This window comes from Phyllobates terribilis, unplaced genomic scaffold (assembly GCF_046119375.1).
Source record: "Phyllobates terribilis strain yellow unplaced genomic scaffold, ASM4611937v1 Scaffold_236__1_contigs__length_3049075, whole genome shotgun sequence".
Taxonomy (NCBI): domain Eukaryota; kingdom Metazoa; phylum Chordata; class Amphibia; order Anura; family Dendrobatidae; genus Phyllobates; species Phyllobates terribilis.
Genome location: NW_027362996.1, coordinates 1,953,897 through 1,970,646, shown reverse-complemented (window position 1 = coordinate 1,970,646; position 16,750 = coordinate 1,953,897). Strand labels below are relative to the sequence as shown.

The window sequence follows — 16,750 nt, the reverse complement described above, 5'->3', positions numbered from 1 at the left end:
CGGCTTACCTAATGAGGGCGAGACCTGGTAAGTTACCTGTTGACCTGGAATTGGGAGTCCTGACACCTGAGGACACTTCACCAGAAACAGACTGGGACACAGAGAGGCAGCAGCAGTACCGGAGAGTACAAGAGAGCGTGGAGCGAAGTCTCTGTCAGGCTAGGGAAAGACAAGAGAAGACTTACAACCAGTATGCTCCCGCTGTTCCCCTGGTACCCGGAGAGCAGGTCTTGAAGAGGAAAAGACGGCTCCACAAGTTGGATGACCAGTGGGAGAAGGACCCGTACACCGTACTGCCCTCAAGCCACGAGAACCCGAAGGTCTGTACCATCAGTAAAGACGGAGGGGAAACCACAGCCATTGTATCCCGGGACCACCTGAAGAAGTGTCCCGAACAACTGAGGAACCCTGAAGAAGAACAAGAAGACCATCGACCCGTAGAGGAAAGGGAAGATATGGTTAGTACCGTGCTCGGGGACTTCCCTCGGTCTTGGACTCAAGTCAATAGTGCAGTTGTGGTACCCGTACTCACCTTCCTCCAACCATCATCCCAAGAACCTACGGAGCAACGGGTAGAGCTGGAAGAACAGCCGGTCCAGGAGGCAGAAGACTCCACACGAGTAGAACAGGAGAATCAACCCTCTGCTTATAGTGAGCCTGCCGTACCCCTAGTGAGACAAAGAGCCGGTAGACAGCTGCCCAGTTTACCCTTGACAGCTCCTACACCCTGTAGTTCAGGGCCAGACAGTCAGCTCCGTAGGTCCACTAGGGCCACTAGAGGCCAGTTACCCGCACGCTGGAGAATTTGAAGTGTAAAAATAGTTTTATTTATGTTTATCTGTGTATTGTTGCTTGTGTATAATTTTGTGTTTCCAGTTGTTTTTAGGAAACCTTGGTGGATTTACCGGGAATCCTTGTATATAGTTGGAGCGTAACCCAGGATGGACTAGAGACTGTTAAGGACTCGGGGTAGGACAGACCCCTACCTGGTTACGTCTCCCTGTGTTGGTGAAATGGACACCTTTGCTTTCTTCAAAGACTGCACCCGGTTGCGGACACGCCGTAACCATCTTGTGTGTTTTTCTTATTGTATTGTTATTGTTATACTTTGTTATGTTTTTCTAAATGTGTTTAGTCCCGGAGTACTAAATTTCACTAGGGGGGAATGTGGCACCCCAGGGGTCTGGTTTTCCACAGTAATGTAATGTTATGTCTGAGAGCAGGTGGGAGGTCCTTTGGTCAGGGATCCTGTGCATGCCACACCTCCTGCCCAGTCTTGGGAGGGGAAGAACTTCCCCTGTAAAAACCCGGGGCTGAGGCAGGGAGAGTCAGACAAGGAGAGTGGAGAAGAGAAGCAGCATAGGAAACAGCAGAGTTACAAGGAGTCAGGGGCTGGCAGCTGCAGAGCTCGCCCTGACTAAGAAGATTCTTTACCGGACCCGGAGTCCGAGGCTGTGGGGACTAACTCCTACCCAGCAGCAGAATCCGTCAGGCAGGGGATTTCAGGTCCTCTGGCCCAGAAGCCCGAAGGCACGGTCACACGCGTGGGACCAGCACCGCCATCGTGGAGCGGAAGCCATTAGAAGGCCCCGAGTCACCGGCCATACGGGTGAGCACCACACGGTACACTCAGGGACGTGGGCTACTTACATCAGCTTCTAGCAAGGTAGCCAGAAGAGTACAGTCAGTTTGGGAGGCCTACAACTACGCCTGGCCAGGGGAGATCCCATCTGCTCAAAGACTGACCAGGCCCCATTTGCTAGCAAGTACTCCGGGAGGGTCTGTTGTTGTTACCAGTAAAGACCCTGAACTACACCGTACCGTCTCTGAGTGGTTCCTGCTACCCCCATCATCCACGTCGGCTGCCCTGAGGCCATACCCCTCCCGTTGGGGGTTATACTATCACGCTGCACAATCCTACCACCGGCCTCAGCGGTCTGCCCTGCAGCAGCAGCTTCCTGGCTGCACTCAACGGGTGGCGTAGTCATCAACTATTTACTACTAATAGACTGCCGTCTAGTTTGACTCCCTGGGCACAGACCGGGTCACCGCCACGAGACTACAACCCTCCACTGATCCGGCTCCGGGTAGGCTCCCGCGTGCGCAACGCAGCGCGACACAGGCCCAGGGGCGCGTCACAACCACACGCATCCGACACGCCAAAATTTTACTGAATACCTTGTAATCGGCGTTCAGAAGCGTAATTGGCCTCCAATTACTCAAACACCTTTAATCCCCTTTCTTATGGATTAAGACCACCACTCCCTCCTTCATTGAACCCGCAAGCATCCCATTCTCCCACATAAACTGACACACTTCCACTAAATCCATACCCATCACTTCCCACATCATAACATATAGCTCCACAGGCAAACCATCCTTCCCAGGCGTCACATTTTTCCTTGCACCAAACACCGCTTTCTTAACTTCCTCCTCAATCACTGCCTCACATAGACCAGAACATCCATCCTTATCCACCTTACAATCCAAAGTCTTAAGCACTTCTTCTTTCAAACTCTCATCCACCCACTTCCTGCCAAACAACTCAGCATAAAACGTGAGCACTTCCTTCATTACATCCTCCCCACTCACACAAACACCATCCACATCAAAAATCTCCTCCATACCCTCCTTCTTACCATTTATTTTTTTAAAGAAATATCTTGAACACTTTTCATCTTTATCAAGATGGACCACCTTTGACCTAAAAATTATTTCCCTTCCCTTCCTCTCCAAAGTCCTCTTCAAATCCTCTCTCGCACTTCTTAACAAATCATCCACATCCACACCACACATCCTCATTTTCTCTAGCCATTCCACCCTCATCATTAAATCTTTATATTGACTCCTAACCATGGCAGCCTTTTTATAGCCCCATCGACGAAAAAACTTTTGCACTTCATACTTCATCCAATCCCACCACACCAATACACTTTCAAACTTACTCTTTTGAGATTTACACCAACTATATTTTTTCTTAAAATCATTCACAATTCTCTCATCCTCAAGCAAACTCACATTCAATTTCCACACACCTCTCCCATGCACCCGCCTTAAATCCCCTCTAAAACCACCTTTCAGGCACACATGGTCCGAAAAAGGAACTGAAAATTGAGAAAAACCATCACATATTATATTTTTAGAAAAAAACATCCTATCAATCCTAGATGTTATCCCACCCCTGTCAGCTTTATAGGTTGGTGGTGGTGGCTTCCCCAAATAAACCTCAGCAGCATCAAAAAAGAAAAAATCAGAAATAATGTTTGCCAATTTTTTTCCTGAGGCATCAACTTTCCCCTCAGTTACACAGTTAAAATCACCTGTTACTATCACAGGGATCCTACCAGGTAATTCTAAACATAATTTATCTAATAAACTTAACCTGTCTTCTTTTTTTGTAGGACCATAAATATTTATAATTTTAACTTTCCACCCCCTCCCACACACAACTGCAGAGATGCAACGACCCACCTCTATTACCTTATAATATTCAAAAACAAAATTTCTATTATTTAATACTATCCCAACTCCATCATTTTTATTCCCACTAGAGCCAGACCAGATATGCTGGCCATATGGCCAATCAGCGTCTTCCAGGGGTTCTTCTATACCACACTCCTGTAGACACATAATATCAAAAGAATGGTTATGTAAGAAGTCCAGAATCACAGATCTTCTAACTCTAGACTTTAAAAGTCTTACATTAAGGGACGCAATGTCCCAATTTGGTTTAGAGACCATTCTTTGGCTCAAAAACCAGAAACACCAGTCTCAGCAAAAAAACATGCCTTCCTTATCCTTTATCATCCGGCGAACTCCCACTTAGCTGAAAGATAGTGGACTCCAAATTCTCCTCCAGGTAAGCCGTTGACGCAGGAGAAAGAGAAACCACTGGGTAATCCAGCTCACTCACCGGACTTGCCACGCATTGGCTACTTGATGGTTCAGACAACCGGGCCCTTTTATTCTTAGCGCGGTCCGGTTCCTCAGAAGACCTCACCCCAGTCTCAGTGAAGTCTCCTTGACCTCCAGCTCCCTCTTCATCCATACTTTCACTGCTCCAACTGAGAGCCGGGTCCCCTAGGATTTCCAAGGCTCCCTCACGTTCTTCACAAAAGGAGTCAATGAAACCCCCCTGATAGGAAGAAATGTCCATCTCAGCTGCCAGAACCTCTTCCACTCTCCCGGGCTCCACCAGTAGGTCAGCAGACGCCCTCACTGGAGCAGTCTCCACACGCTGTTCCACTACCTTCACCCTGGAAGAAACTGCGGCCTCAGGTGCCACACTCTTAGGCCTCGGAGAGTTCGAGACCACCTCAGAGTATGCCCTTGCCTTGCCCTCGTTCGCACGACGAGTACAATCCTTAAAGGCATGCCCCTCCATACCACAAGCATTGCAAACAATTGGATTGGTACAGTCCTTAGCAACATGCCCACTTTGGTTGCACTTGGAGCAAACAGGCACAGCAGTACAAACCTCTTGTAAGTGTCCGTACTTCTTACATTTCCTGCAAAAAACTGGGGCCTCAGGAAAGAAGAGAATACCCCTATCTCTCCCGATAGAGAAACTTTGGGGAGGGTAATGAACACCTCCAGGCTCCGAAGAACTTTCCCCAAATCTGACAAAATATCTGTATTTGCCAGTCCATAAGTTCTCCTCGTTCATGATTTTGTGACTGTTGCTCACAAAGTCACAATGCCTCTTAAGAAAAGTCGCAATGTCATGTTCGTGCACAAAGGGATTATACATAAATATGACTAGGGGAACATCACCTTTGGAGTACAAGACTGTAAAAGTCAAACCATGCAAGGTTGGATTCTTCTCCTGCTCCCTCAACTTCTTATACAGGTTCCGGCAAGCCGCCATAGATTGTAGCACCAAGACATACCGTCCTTCTTTCCGGGATTCCTGCAGGCAGACGATGTTTTCTCTTGTCACTTCCAGGATTTTGAAGATCACCTCGTGCACCATATACGACAGATTGAAACGCTCTCTGACAGCAGCATCAACTTCAATGCGGAATGCATTGCGAACCCGATTGTCATCGGTCCCAGCATAGCGTATCTTCACGCCCATTATGATCACTCTCTCGTTCCTCCTCGTTCTCCCCCTAAAGCAGCAACCGGCTTAAGCCATCAAGATGGCGATGCCGGAAGGCCAAGGGAAAACACTCAAGGACCCCAGACAAGACACTTGGTCTTAGCCAAAAGGCCGAGAAGCGATAACCAGAATTGGTTTCAAACTACGGAGCCACCCAAGGATCCTGAAAAGTCCATTTGTGGAGATGAGCTCCTGGACTCCCGTTAAGAAGACATGTTGTCAACCTCTAGATCCCTTACATGCCTGCACTTTTCGGCTTGCTGCTGCTGCAATCCACGCGTTTTAGATCTGCATAACTCCACCTCTTTAAACACAGCACCTTCACCCCCTGCTGTTCCCACCCGCCTCAACACCGTTGGAAGGGAGGAGAACCAATTAAGGCGGGGGGTGGGGTGGAACGAGCAGCTGTCTACCCTTAGCAGGAGGGCTCCTGATTACATACCTCTCCTGCTGCTGCTGCTGCTGGCTGTCCAGCAGCAGACTGAAGGTGGCTGCTGCTGTGCACAGGTATATAAAGGCTCAGAGCCTATTATGACACGCGCAGCCAGCGTTCCATTGCCACATTCCATCTACTGCAGGCAGGATACCTGGCTGGCTGAATGTCGCTGAGAAGCTCACAGAGACCGCCATAAGCAACAGTTTAACAGAATGCCACAGACTAATCAACCAAACTTTTTGGGTTGGGTTCTCTTTTATAGTCTGCAGGCATTAAATGAAAGAAGTCAGTGTTCCAGCAGAAGGAGACAACGTTTCAGAAAAGGCATTGTAGCAAACCAAAAAAGAAATTTTAAGCGCAGCAGAGTAACCAGCGCACATACCTGTTAGCTCAGGTGAGTTTAAAAGGCTGCTGTTGATAACAAGGGCATTTGCTAAATAGATGGTGTGTGTGCAACAATATACTGAAAGGTCAATTATATTGTGCAGCTTATCTCACCACCTGTAGTTATTTAGGTGAAAGCTCCAAAATGCTTGCCTAATATGTCTGTTTATCCAAAAGGAAGTAAAAAGGGAGAGCTAGAAAGATAGCATTGCATCACATTACATGGCAATGCAATGCACAGTTGCTGAAGTTGAACCAAAATGAGCTTGTAATCTGGCTTCTGCAACTTTGAACATGAAAAATCCAATGAGGAGAAGAAAAGCAAAGCCAAAGAGTCCATCCCCAAATCCGACAAACAAGCAAAATGAACAAAAAACATTGAATTCAATTCTTTCTGATTTTAGAAACTGCATTAAAGAAGGGGTGCACCGGTCCTGGAGATACTGCAATACCAGGTCAATGCGTGGAGTGGACAGAGCAAGCTCTTTTTCCATCTCCCTGTTCTAAAAATCCATTTAATATATGGTCCCCAGATAGGGGACGTATCAGATATTAAACTGATAAGAACAGATACTACACTTGATCTTAGCCAAAAGGCCGAGAAGCGATAACCAGAATTGGTTTCAAACTACGGAGCCACCCAAGGATCCTGAAAAGTCCATTTGTGGAGATGAGCTCCTGGACTCCCGTTAAGAAGACATGTTGTCAACCTCTAGATCCCTTACATGCCTGCACTTTTCGGCTTGCTGCTGCTGCAATCCACGCGTTTTAGATCTGCATAACTCCACCTCTTTAAACACAGCACCTTCACCCCCTGCTGTTCCCACCCGCCTCAACACCGTTGGAAGGGAGGAGAACCAATTAAGGCGGGGGGTGGGGTGGAACGAGCAGCTGTCTACCCTTAGCAGGAGGGCTCCTGATTACATACCTCTCCTGCTGCTGCTGCTGCTGGCTGTCCAGCAGCAGACTGAAGGTGGCTGCTGCTGTGCACAGGTATATAAAGGCTCAGAGCCTATTATGACACGCGCAGCCAGCGTTCCATTGCCACATTCCATCTACTGCAGGCAGGATACCTGGCTGGCTGAATGTCGCTGAGAAGCTCACAGAGACCGCCATAAGCAACAGTTTAACAGAATGCCACAGACTAATCAACCAAACTTTTTGGGTTGGGTTCTCTTTTATAGTCTGCAGGCATTAAATGAAAGAAGTCAGTGTTCCAGCAGAAGGAGACAACGTTTCAGAAAAGGCATTGTAGCAAACCAAAAAAGAAATTTTAAGCGCAGCAGAGTAACCAGCGCACATACCTGTTAGCTCAGGTGAGTTTAAAAGGCTGCTGTTGATAACAAGGGCATTTGCTAAATAGATGGTGTGTGTGCAACAATATACTGAAAGGTCAATTATATTGTGCAGCTTATCTCACCACCTGTAGTTATTTAGGTGAAAGCTCCAAAATGCTTGCCTAATATGTCTGTTTATCCAAAAGGAAGTAAAAAGGGAGAGCTAGAAAGATAGCATTGCATCACATTACATGGCAATGCAATGCACAGTTGCTGAAGTTGAACCAAAATGAGCTTGTAATCTGGCTTCTGCAACTTTGAACATGAAAAATCCAATGAGGAGAAGAAAAGCAAAGCCAAAGAGTCCATCCCCAAATCCGACAAACAAGCAAAATGAACAAAAAACATTGAATTCAATTCTTTCTGATTTTAGAAACTGCATTAAAGAAGGGGTGCACCGGTCCTGGAGATACTGCAATACCAGGTCAATGCGTGGAGTGGACAGAGCAAGCTCTTTTTCCATCTCCCTGTTCTAAAAATCCATTTAATATATGGTCCCCAGATAGGGGACGTATCAGATATTAAACTGATAAGAACAGATACTACACTTGATCTTAGCCAAAAGGCCGAGAAGCGATAACCAGAATTGGTTTCAAACTACGGAGCCACCCAAGGATCCTGAAAAGTCCATTTGTGGAGATGAGCTCCTGGACTCCCGTTAAGAAGACATGTTGTCAACCTCTAGATCCCTTACATGCCTGCACTTTTCGGCTTGCTGCTGCTGCAATCCACGCGTTTTAGATCTGCATAACTCCACCTCTTTAAACACAGCACCTTCACCCCCTGCTGTTCCCACCCGCCTCAACACCGTTGGAAGGGAGGAGAACCAATTAAGGCGGGGGGTGGGGTGGAACGAGCAGCTGTCTACCCTTAGCAGGAGGGCTCCTGATTACATACCTCTCCTGCTGCTGCTGCTGCTGGCTGTCCAGCAGCAGACTGAAGGTGGCTGCTGCTGTGCACAGGTATATAAAGGCTCAGAGCCTATTATGACACGCGCAGCCAGCGTTCCATTGCCACATTCCATCTACTGCAGGCAGGATACCTGGCTGGCTGAATGTCGCTGAGAAGCTCACAGAGACCGCCATAAGCAACAGTTTAACAGAATGCCACAGACTAATCAACCAAACTTTTTGGGTTGGGTTCTCTTTTATAGTCTGCAGGCATTAAATGAAAGAAGTCAGTGTTCCAGCAGAAGGAGACAACGTTTCAGAAAAGGCATTGTAGCAAACCAAAAAAGAAATTTTAAGCGCAGCAGAGTAACCAGCGCACATACCTGTTAGCTCAGGTGAGTTTAAAAGGCTGCTGTTGATAACAAGGGCATTTGCTAAATAGATGGTGTGTGTGCAACAATATACTGAAAGGTCAATTATATTGTGCAGCTTATCTCACCACCTGTAGTTATTTAGGTGAAAGCTCCAAAATGCTTGCCTAATATGTCTGTTTATCCAAAAGGAAGTAAAAAGGGAGAGCTAGAAAGATAGCATTGCATCACATTACATGGCAATGCAATGCACAGTTGCTGAAGTTGAACCAAAATGAGCTTGTAATCTGGCTTCTGCAACTTTGAACATGAAAAATCCAATGAGGAGAAGAAAAGCAAAGCCAAAGAGTCCATCCCCAAATCCGACAAACAAGCAAAATGAACAAAAAACATTGAATTCAATTCTTTCTGATTTTAGAAACTGCATTAAAGAAGGGGTGCACCGGTCCTGGAGATACTGCAATACCAGGTCAATGCGTGGAGTGGACAGAGCAAGCTCTTTTTCCATCTCCCTGTTCTAAAAATCCATTTAATATATGGTCCCCAGATAGGGGACGTATCAGATATTAAACTGATAAGAACAGATACTACACTTGATCTTAGCCAAAAGGCCGAGAAGCGATAACCAGAATTGGTTTCAAACTACGGAGCCACCCAAGGATCCTGAAAAGTCCATTTGTGGAGATGAGCTCCTGGACTCCCGTTAAGAAGACATGTTGTCAACCTCTAGATCCCTTACATGCCTGCACTTTTCGGCTTGCTGCTGCTGCAATCCACGCGTTTTAGATCTGCATAACTCCACCTCTTTAAACACAGCACCTTCACCCCCTGCTGTTCCCACCCGCCTCAACACCGTTGGAAGGGAGGAGAACCAATTAAGGCGGGGGGTGGGGTGGAACGAGCAGCTGTCTACCCTTAGCAGGAGGGCTCCTGATTACATACCTCTCCTGCTGCTGCTGCTGCTGGCTGTCCAGCAGCAGACTGAAGGTGGCTGCTGCTGTGCACAGGTATATAAAGGCTCAGAGCCTATTATGACACGCGCAGCCAGCGTTCCATTGCCACATTCCATCTACTGCAGGCAGGATACCTGGCTGGCTGAATGTCGCTGAGAAGCTCACAGAGACCGCCATAAGCAACAGTTTAACAGAATGCCACAGACTAATCAACCAAACTTTTTGGGTTGGGTTCTCTTTTATAGTCTGCAGGCATTAAATGAAAGAAGTCAGTGTTCCAGCAGAAGGAGACAACGTTTCAGAAAAGGCATTGTAGCAAACCAAAAAAGAAATTTTAAGCGCAGCAGAGTAACCAGCGCACATACCTGTTAGCTCAGGTGAGTTTAAAAGGCTGCTGTTGATAACAAGGGCATTTGCTAAATAGATGGTGTGTGTGCAACAATATACTGAAAGGTCAATTATATTGTGCAGCTTATCTCACCACCTGTAGTTATTTAGGTGAAAGCTCCAAAATGCTTGCCTAATATGTCTGTTTATCCAAAAGGAAGTAAAAAGGGAGAGCTAGAAAGATAGCATTGCATCACATTACATGGCAATGCAATGCACAGTTGCTGAAGTTGAACCAAAATGAGCTTGTAATCTGGCTTCTGCAACTTTGAACATGAAAAATCCAATGAGGAGAAGAAAAGCAAAGCCAAAGAGTCCATCCCCAAATCCGACAAACAAGCAAAATGAACAAAAAACATTGAATTCAATTCTTTCTGATTTTAGAAACTGCATTAAAGAAGGGGTGCACCGGTCCTGGAGATACTGCAATACCAGGTCAATGCGTGGAGTGGACAGAGCAAGCTCTTTTTCCATCTCCCTGTTCTAAAAATCCATTTAATATATGGTCCCCAGATAGGGGACGTATCAGATATTAAACTGATAAGAACAGATACTACACTTGATCTTAGCCAAAAGGTCGAGAAGCGATAACCAGAATTGGTTTCAAACTACGGAGCCACCCAAGGATCCTAAAAAGTCCATTTGTGGAGATGAGCTCCTGGACTCCCGTTAAGAAGACATGTTGTCAACCTCTAGATCCCTTACATGCCTGCACTTTTCGGCTTGCTGCTGCTGCAATCCACGCGTTTTAGATCTGCATAACTCCACCTCTTTAAACACAGCACCTTCACCCCCTGCTGTTCCCACCCGCCTCAACACCGTTGGAAGGGAGGAGAACCAATTAAGGCGGGGGGTGGGGTGGAACGAGCAGCTGTCTACCCTTAGCAGGAGGGCTCCTGATTACATACCTCTCCTGCTGCTGCTGCTGGCTGTCCAGCAGCAGACTGAAGGTGGCTGCTGCTGTGCACAGGTATATAAAGGCTCAGAGCCTATTATGACACGCGCAGCCAGCGTTCCATTGCCACATTCCATCTACTGCAGGCAGGATACCTGGCTGGCTGAATGTCGCTGAGAAGCTCACAGAGACCGCCATAAGCAACAGTTTAACAGAATGCCACAGACTAATCAACCAAACTTTTTGGGTTGGGTTCTCTTTTATAGTCTGCAGGCATTAAATGAAAGAAGTCAGTGTTCCAGCAGAAGGAGACAACGTTTCAGAAAAGGCATTGTAGCAAACCAAAAAAGAAATTTTAAGCGCAGCAGAGTAACCAGCGCACATACCTGTTAGCTCAGGTGAGTTTAAAAGGCTGCTGTTGATAACAAGGGCATTTGCTAAATAGATGGTGTGTGTGCAACAATATACTGAAAGGTCAATTATATTGTGCAGCTTATCTCACCACCTGTAGTTATTTAGGTGAAAGCTCCAAAATGCTTGCCTAATATGTCTGTTTATCCAAAAGGAAGTAAAAAGGGAGAGCTAGAAAGATAGCATTGCATCACATTACATGGCAATGCAATGCACAGTTGCTGAAGTTGAACCAAAATGAGCTTGTAATCTGGCTTCTGCAACTTTGAACATGAAAAATCCAATGAGGAGAAGAAAAGCAGAGCCAAAGAGTCCATCCCAAAATCCGACAAACAAGCAAAATGAACAAAAAACATTGAATTCAATTCTTTCTGATTTTAGAAACTGCATTAAAGAAGGGGTGCACCGGTCCTGGAGATACTGCAATACCAGGTCAATGCGTGGAGTGGACAGAGCAAGCTCTTTTTCCATCTCCCTGTTCTAAAAATCCATTTAATATATGGTCCCCAGATAGGGGACGTATCAGATATTAAACTGATAAGAACAGATACTACACTTGATCTTAGCCAAAAGGCCGAGAAGCGATAACCAGAATTGGTTTCAAACTACGGAGCCACCCAAGGATCCTAAAAAGTCCATTTGTGGAGATGAGCTCCTGGACTCCCGTTAAGAAGACATGTTGTCAACCTCTAGATCCCTTACATGCCTGCACTTTTCGGCTTGCTGCTGCTGCAATCCACGCGTTTTAGATCTGCATAACTCCACCTCTTTAAACACAGCACCTTCACCCCCTGCTGTTCCCACCCGCCTCAACACCGTTGGAAGGGAGGAGAACCAATTAAGGCGGGGGGTGGGGTGGAACGAGCAGCTGTCTACCCTTAGCAGGAGGGCTCCTGATTACATACCTCTCCTGCTGCTGCTGCTGCTGGCTGTCCAGCAGCAGACTGAAGGTGGCTGCTGCTGTGCACAGGTATATAAAGGCTCAGAGCCTATTATGACACGCGCAGCCAGCGTTCCATTGCCACATTCCATCTACTGCAGGCAGGATACCTGGCTGGCTGAATGTCGCTGAGAAGCTCACAGAGACCGCCATAAGCAACAGTTTAACAGAATGCCACAGACTAATCAACCAAACTTTTTGGGTTGGGTTCTCTTTTATAGTCTGCAGGCATTAAATGAAAGAAGTCAGTGTTCCAGCAGAAGGAGACAACGTTTCAGAAAAGGCATTGTAGCAAACCAAAAAAGAAATTTTAAGCGCAGCAGAGTAACCAGCGCACATACCTGTTAGCTCAGGTGAGTTTAAAAGGCTGCTGTTGATAACAAGGTCATTTGCTAAATAGATGGTGTGTGTGCAACAATATACTGAAAGGTCAATTATATTGTGCAGCTTATCTCACCACCTGTAGTTATTTAGGTGAAAGCTCCAAAATGCTTGCCTAATATGTCTGTTTATCCAAAAGGAAGTAAAAAGGGAGAGCTAGAAAGATAGCATTGCATCACATTACATGGCAATGCAATGCACAGTTGCTGAAGTTGAACCAAAATGAGCTTGTAATCTGGCTTCTGCAACTTTGAACATGAAAAATCCAATGAGGAGAAGAAAAGAAGAGCCAAAGAGTCCATCCCAAAATCCGACAAACAAGCAAAATGAACAAAAAACATTGAATTCAATTCTTTCTGATTTTAGAAACTGCATTAAAGAAGGGGTGCACCGGTCCTGGAGATACTGCAATACCAGGTCCATGCGTGGAGTGGACAGAGCAAGCTCTTTTTCCATCTCCCTGTTCTAAAAATCCATTTAATATATGGTCCCCAGATAGGGGACGTATCAGATATTAAACTGATAAGAACAGATACTACACTTGATCTTAGCCAAAAGGCCGAGAAGCGATAACCAGAATTGGTTTCAAACTACGGAGCCACCCAAGGATCCTAAAAAGTCCATTTGTGGAGATGAGCTCCTGGACTCCCGTTAAGAAGACATGTTGTCAACCTCTAGATCCCTTACATGCCTGCACTTTTCGGCTTGCTGCTGCTGCAATCCACGCGTTTTAGATCTGCATAACTCCACCTCTTTAAACACAGCACCTTCACCCCCTGCTGTTCCCACCCGCCTCAACACCGTTGGAAGGGAGGAGAACCAATTAAGGCGGGGGGTGGGGTGGAACGAGCAGCTGTCTACCCTTAGCAGGAGGGCTCCTGATTACATACCTCTCCTGCTGCTGCTGCTGCTGGCTGTCCAGCAGCAGACTGAAGGTGGCTGCTGCTGTGCACAGGTATATAAAGGCTCAGAGCCTATTATGACACGCGCAGCCAGCGTTCCATTGCCACATTCCATCTACTGCAGGCAGGATACCTGGCTGGCTGAATGTCGCTGAGAAGCTCACAGAGACCGCCATAAGCAACAGTTTAACAGAATGACACAGACTAATCAACCAAACTTTTTGGGTTGGGTTCTCTTTTATAGTCTGTGTAGTGCCGGCGTCCCTGCCCTCTGCTAGGCAGGGACGCTGCTCCTCTCACCGCTCTGCTCCGTGCCCGGCTTCCTCCCCCCGCTCTGCTGTCAGCGCGCGCTCCGTCCCGGCGTCCTCCTCCTGCTCTGCTCTCAGCGCGCGCCCCTTCCCGGCCCCTGTGCTTAGGGCGCGCGCGCGCGCGCTCCCCTCCTCTTAAAGGGGCCGCGCGCGCCGCCCTAAAGAGTCCCCGGCCAATGGCCGGAGGACTTCATCATATATAAGGCACCTCCTCCAAAATGGAGGTGCCCGAGCAATGTTGTTTGCACCTGTGTCTCACCTGTGCTTCAGCCCTCAGGTCCCGTTGCCAGTTACCTGCCAGTTTCCTGCCAGTTTCCTGCTAGTTACCTGCCAGTACCTGCCAGTTACCTGCCTGACTCCTGCCTGAATACTTGTTACCTGTCTGCCAGTCTGAGGTCCGACGGTCTGCCTTACTACTCCTGTCAGTCTGTCTAAAGGACCAGCCTGCCCGCTCACCTGGGAGCGCATATCAGCTACCTGCCTGCTTGCCTGAGGTCCGACGGTCTGCCTTACTACTCCGGTCAGTCTGTCTATGGACCAGCTTGCCCGCTCACCTGGGAGCGCTTCTCCGTTATCTGCCTGCTTGCCAGCCCGGAGGCTCCGTTGTCACGTACTGTGACCACCAGCTACTCCAGACTCTTGCCCGCTCACCTGGGAGCGCATCTCCGTTACCTGCCTGCTTGCCAGCCCGGAGGTCCCGTTGTCACGTGCGGTGACCATCAGCTATTCCAGAGACTCTTGCCCGCTCACCTGGGAGCGCTTCTCCGTTACCTACCTGCCTGCCAGCCCGGAGGTTCCGCCGTCACGTGCCGTGACCACCTGCTATTCCAGAGACTCTCGCTTGCTCACCTGGGAGCACACATCTACCACCTGCCTGCTAGCCTACCCGGAGGCTCTGCCATCACAGGTCGTACCTACCCCTTACCCAGAGACTGCCCTGATCACTTGCCGTAACTCCCTGTCCGTTCACCCAGAGACTGCCACCCGCTCCCTTACAAGGGCCGCCCCCTTGTATAGTAGCTCAGAGGTTCCGCCTCCCGGACCCGTTACAGTCCGCCTCCCGGACCCGTTACAGTTTGCTCGGGCCATGGAACCCGGTGGCACCCAAGCTCCCTCGCTCTCGGACCTCGGTCTTGAACTGTCCCGTCAGAGGTCCCAACAGGAGGCCATCCTGGGTCACCTGCGGAATGTTAATACTCGCCTGAACACTCTGTCTGATCCACCAACAACCTCCGCCAGTGCCATATCTTGCAATCCGGCGGCTCCGCTGCTCACTAATACTATGGTATCCTACCCCGGACCCCGGCTTTCTGCACCTCCTCGCTTCGGAGGCGACCCCGTCCAGGCTCGGGGCTTCTTGAATCAGTGCACCCTGCATTTTGAACTTTTGTCTTACCAGTTTAACTCCGACCGGGCCAAAATTGCCTTCATCATGTCCCATCTCACCGGGGAGGCCCTGGCCTGGCTGAATCCTCTATGGGAGAGAGGAGACCCCCTGGTGTCCAACTTGCCTGCTTTTCTCACGGCTTTCCGGAAAGTCTTCGACGAACCCGGACGGAAGACCTCATCTGCATCATCGTTGCTACGCCTCCGTCAGGGGAGTCTCACCGTGGGCCAATATGCCATACGGTTCCGTACCCTTGCCTCGGAGCTGGCCTGGGATAACGACGCTCTGGTTTCCGTCTTCTGGGAGGGTCTGTCCGGCCGTATTAAAGATGAACTTGCCGGTCGGGACATTCCTACCACTCTCGATGACTTAATAACTCTTGCCACCCGAATTGACCTACGGTTTCAGGAGCGTGCCAAAGAGGTCACCCGTGAGAGAAGGATTCCACGTTTAGCTCCTACTTTCCAGAAACCCGTCATTCCCTCCATCTCTCCCCAGGTACACTCTCCTGAGCCTATGCAGGTCGACCAGACCAAGATGGTCAAAACCCGTCAGGACTCACGCCGTGCCGAGAGGAGCTGCTTCTACTGTGGCAGTAAGGAGCACCGGATCCGTGCCTGCCCGGAGAGGTCGGGAAACGCCTGTGTCTAGGTTCGCTCAGAGAAGTCCACCTAGACAAGAATAAATCCTCTCCATCCCTGCTGTTGTCAGTTTCGATCATCTACGGGGAGAACCGTTATTTCGAACTAGCCCAACTTGACTCTGGAGCAGCCGGGAACCTTATTTCACAGTCCCTGGTTGAGAAATACCGCATCCCCACCAAACCTCTGGCTGTACCCTTGTCTGTCGCTGCCGTGGATGGGGGCCTCTTACCTCGCCCCATTCAACTCATCACCGAATCCATTACCCTGCAGGTGGGAATGCTGCATTCTGAAAGTATCTCCTTTCATGTTCTGCCTGGACTCTCTCACGCCCTCTTGCTAGGTCTGCCCTGGCTCCAGAGACATGCACCCGTGCTAGACTGGCAAACCGGAGAGGTCCTTCGCTGGGGACAAGACTGTCATAAAACCTGCCTGGTTCCCGTCCATCCCGTCCGTCCCTCTCCTACCCCAGCTAATCTACCTGGACTTCCGATTCCTTATTGGTCTTATGCAGATGTCTTTAATAAAAAGGAGGCAGAGACATTACCACCACATAGACCATACGACTGTCCCATCGATCTGCTACCCGGTACTACTCCTCCCCGTGGGCGTATCTATCCTTTATCCGCTGCTGAGACCCGGTCAATGTCCGAATATATTGAGGAGAATCTGGCCAGAGGATTCATCCGGAAATCTACCTCCCCGGCGGAAGCAGGCTTCTTTTTCGTCAAAAAGAAGGACGGCTCTCTCCGTCCCTGTATAGACTATAGAGGCCTAAACCTGATCACGGTGAAGAATAAGTACCCCCTTCCGCTCATTCCAGAATTATTTGATCGTCTGAGGGGGGCTAGGATCTTCACCAAACTGGACCTTCGTGGGGCGTACAACCTGGTTCGTATTCGTCAGGGGGATGAATGGAAGACGGCATTCAACACCCGGGACGGCCACTATGAATACCTGGTAATGCCCTTTGGTCTCTGTAACGCTCCTGCCGTCTTTCAAGAGTTGGTCAATGACATCTTCCGG

The 16,750-nt window shown here is 48.5% G+C and overlaps 6 non-coding genes across 6 annotated transcripts; all 6 read right to left on the bottom strand.

Annotated features, from left to right (window-relative positions):
• Nucleotides 1-6,339: 6,339 nt before the first annotated feature.
• LOC141215731 (U2 spliceosomal RNA) lies at nt 6,340-6,530 on the bottom strand. Its single transcript, XR_012284784.1, has one exon. It is a non-coding gene; the product is annotated as a U2 spliceosomal RNA (small nuclear RNA).
• Nucleotides 6,531-7,645: 1,115 nt separating this feature from the next.
• Nucleotides 7,646-7,836, bottom strand: LOC141215730 (U2 spliceosomal RNA). Its single transcript, XR_012284783.1, has one exon. It is a non-coding gene; the product is annotated as a U2 spliceosomal RNA (small nuclear RNA).
• A 1,115-nt stretch (nt 7,837-8,951) lies between these two features.
• On the bottom strand, nt 8,952-9,142 carry LOC141215729 (U2 spliceosomal RNA). The gene has a single exon (XR_012284782.1). It is a non-coding gene; the product is annotated as a U2 spliceosomal RNA (small nuclear RNA).
• A 1,115-nt stretch (nt 9,143-10,257) lies between these two features.
• LOC141216643 (U2 spliceosomal RNA) lies at nt 10,258-10,448 on the bottom strand. Its single transcript, XR_012285667.1, has one exon. It is a non-coding gene; the product is annotated as a U2 spliceosomal RNA (small nuclear RNA).
• Nucleotides 10,449-11,560: 1,112 nt separating this feature from the next.
• LOC141215727 (U2 spliceosomal RNA) lies at nt 11,561-11,751 on the bottom strand. The gene has a single exon (XR_012284780.1). It is a non-coding gene; the product is annotated as a U2 spliceosomal RNA (small nuclear RNA).
• Nucleotides 11,752-12,866: 1,115 nt separating this feature from the next.
• Nucleotides 12,867-13,057, bottom strand: LOC141216514 (U2 spliceosomal RNA). The gene has a single exon (XR_012285544.1). It is a non-coding gene; the product is annotated as a U2 spliceosomal RNA (small nuclear RNA).
• Between the last annotated feature and the right edge of the window lie 3,693 nt (nt 13,058-16,750).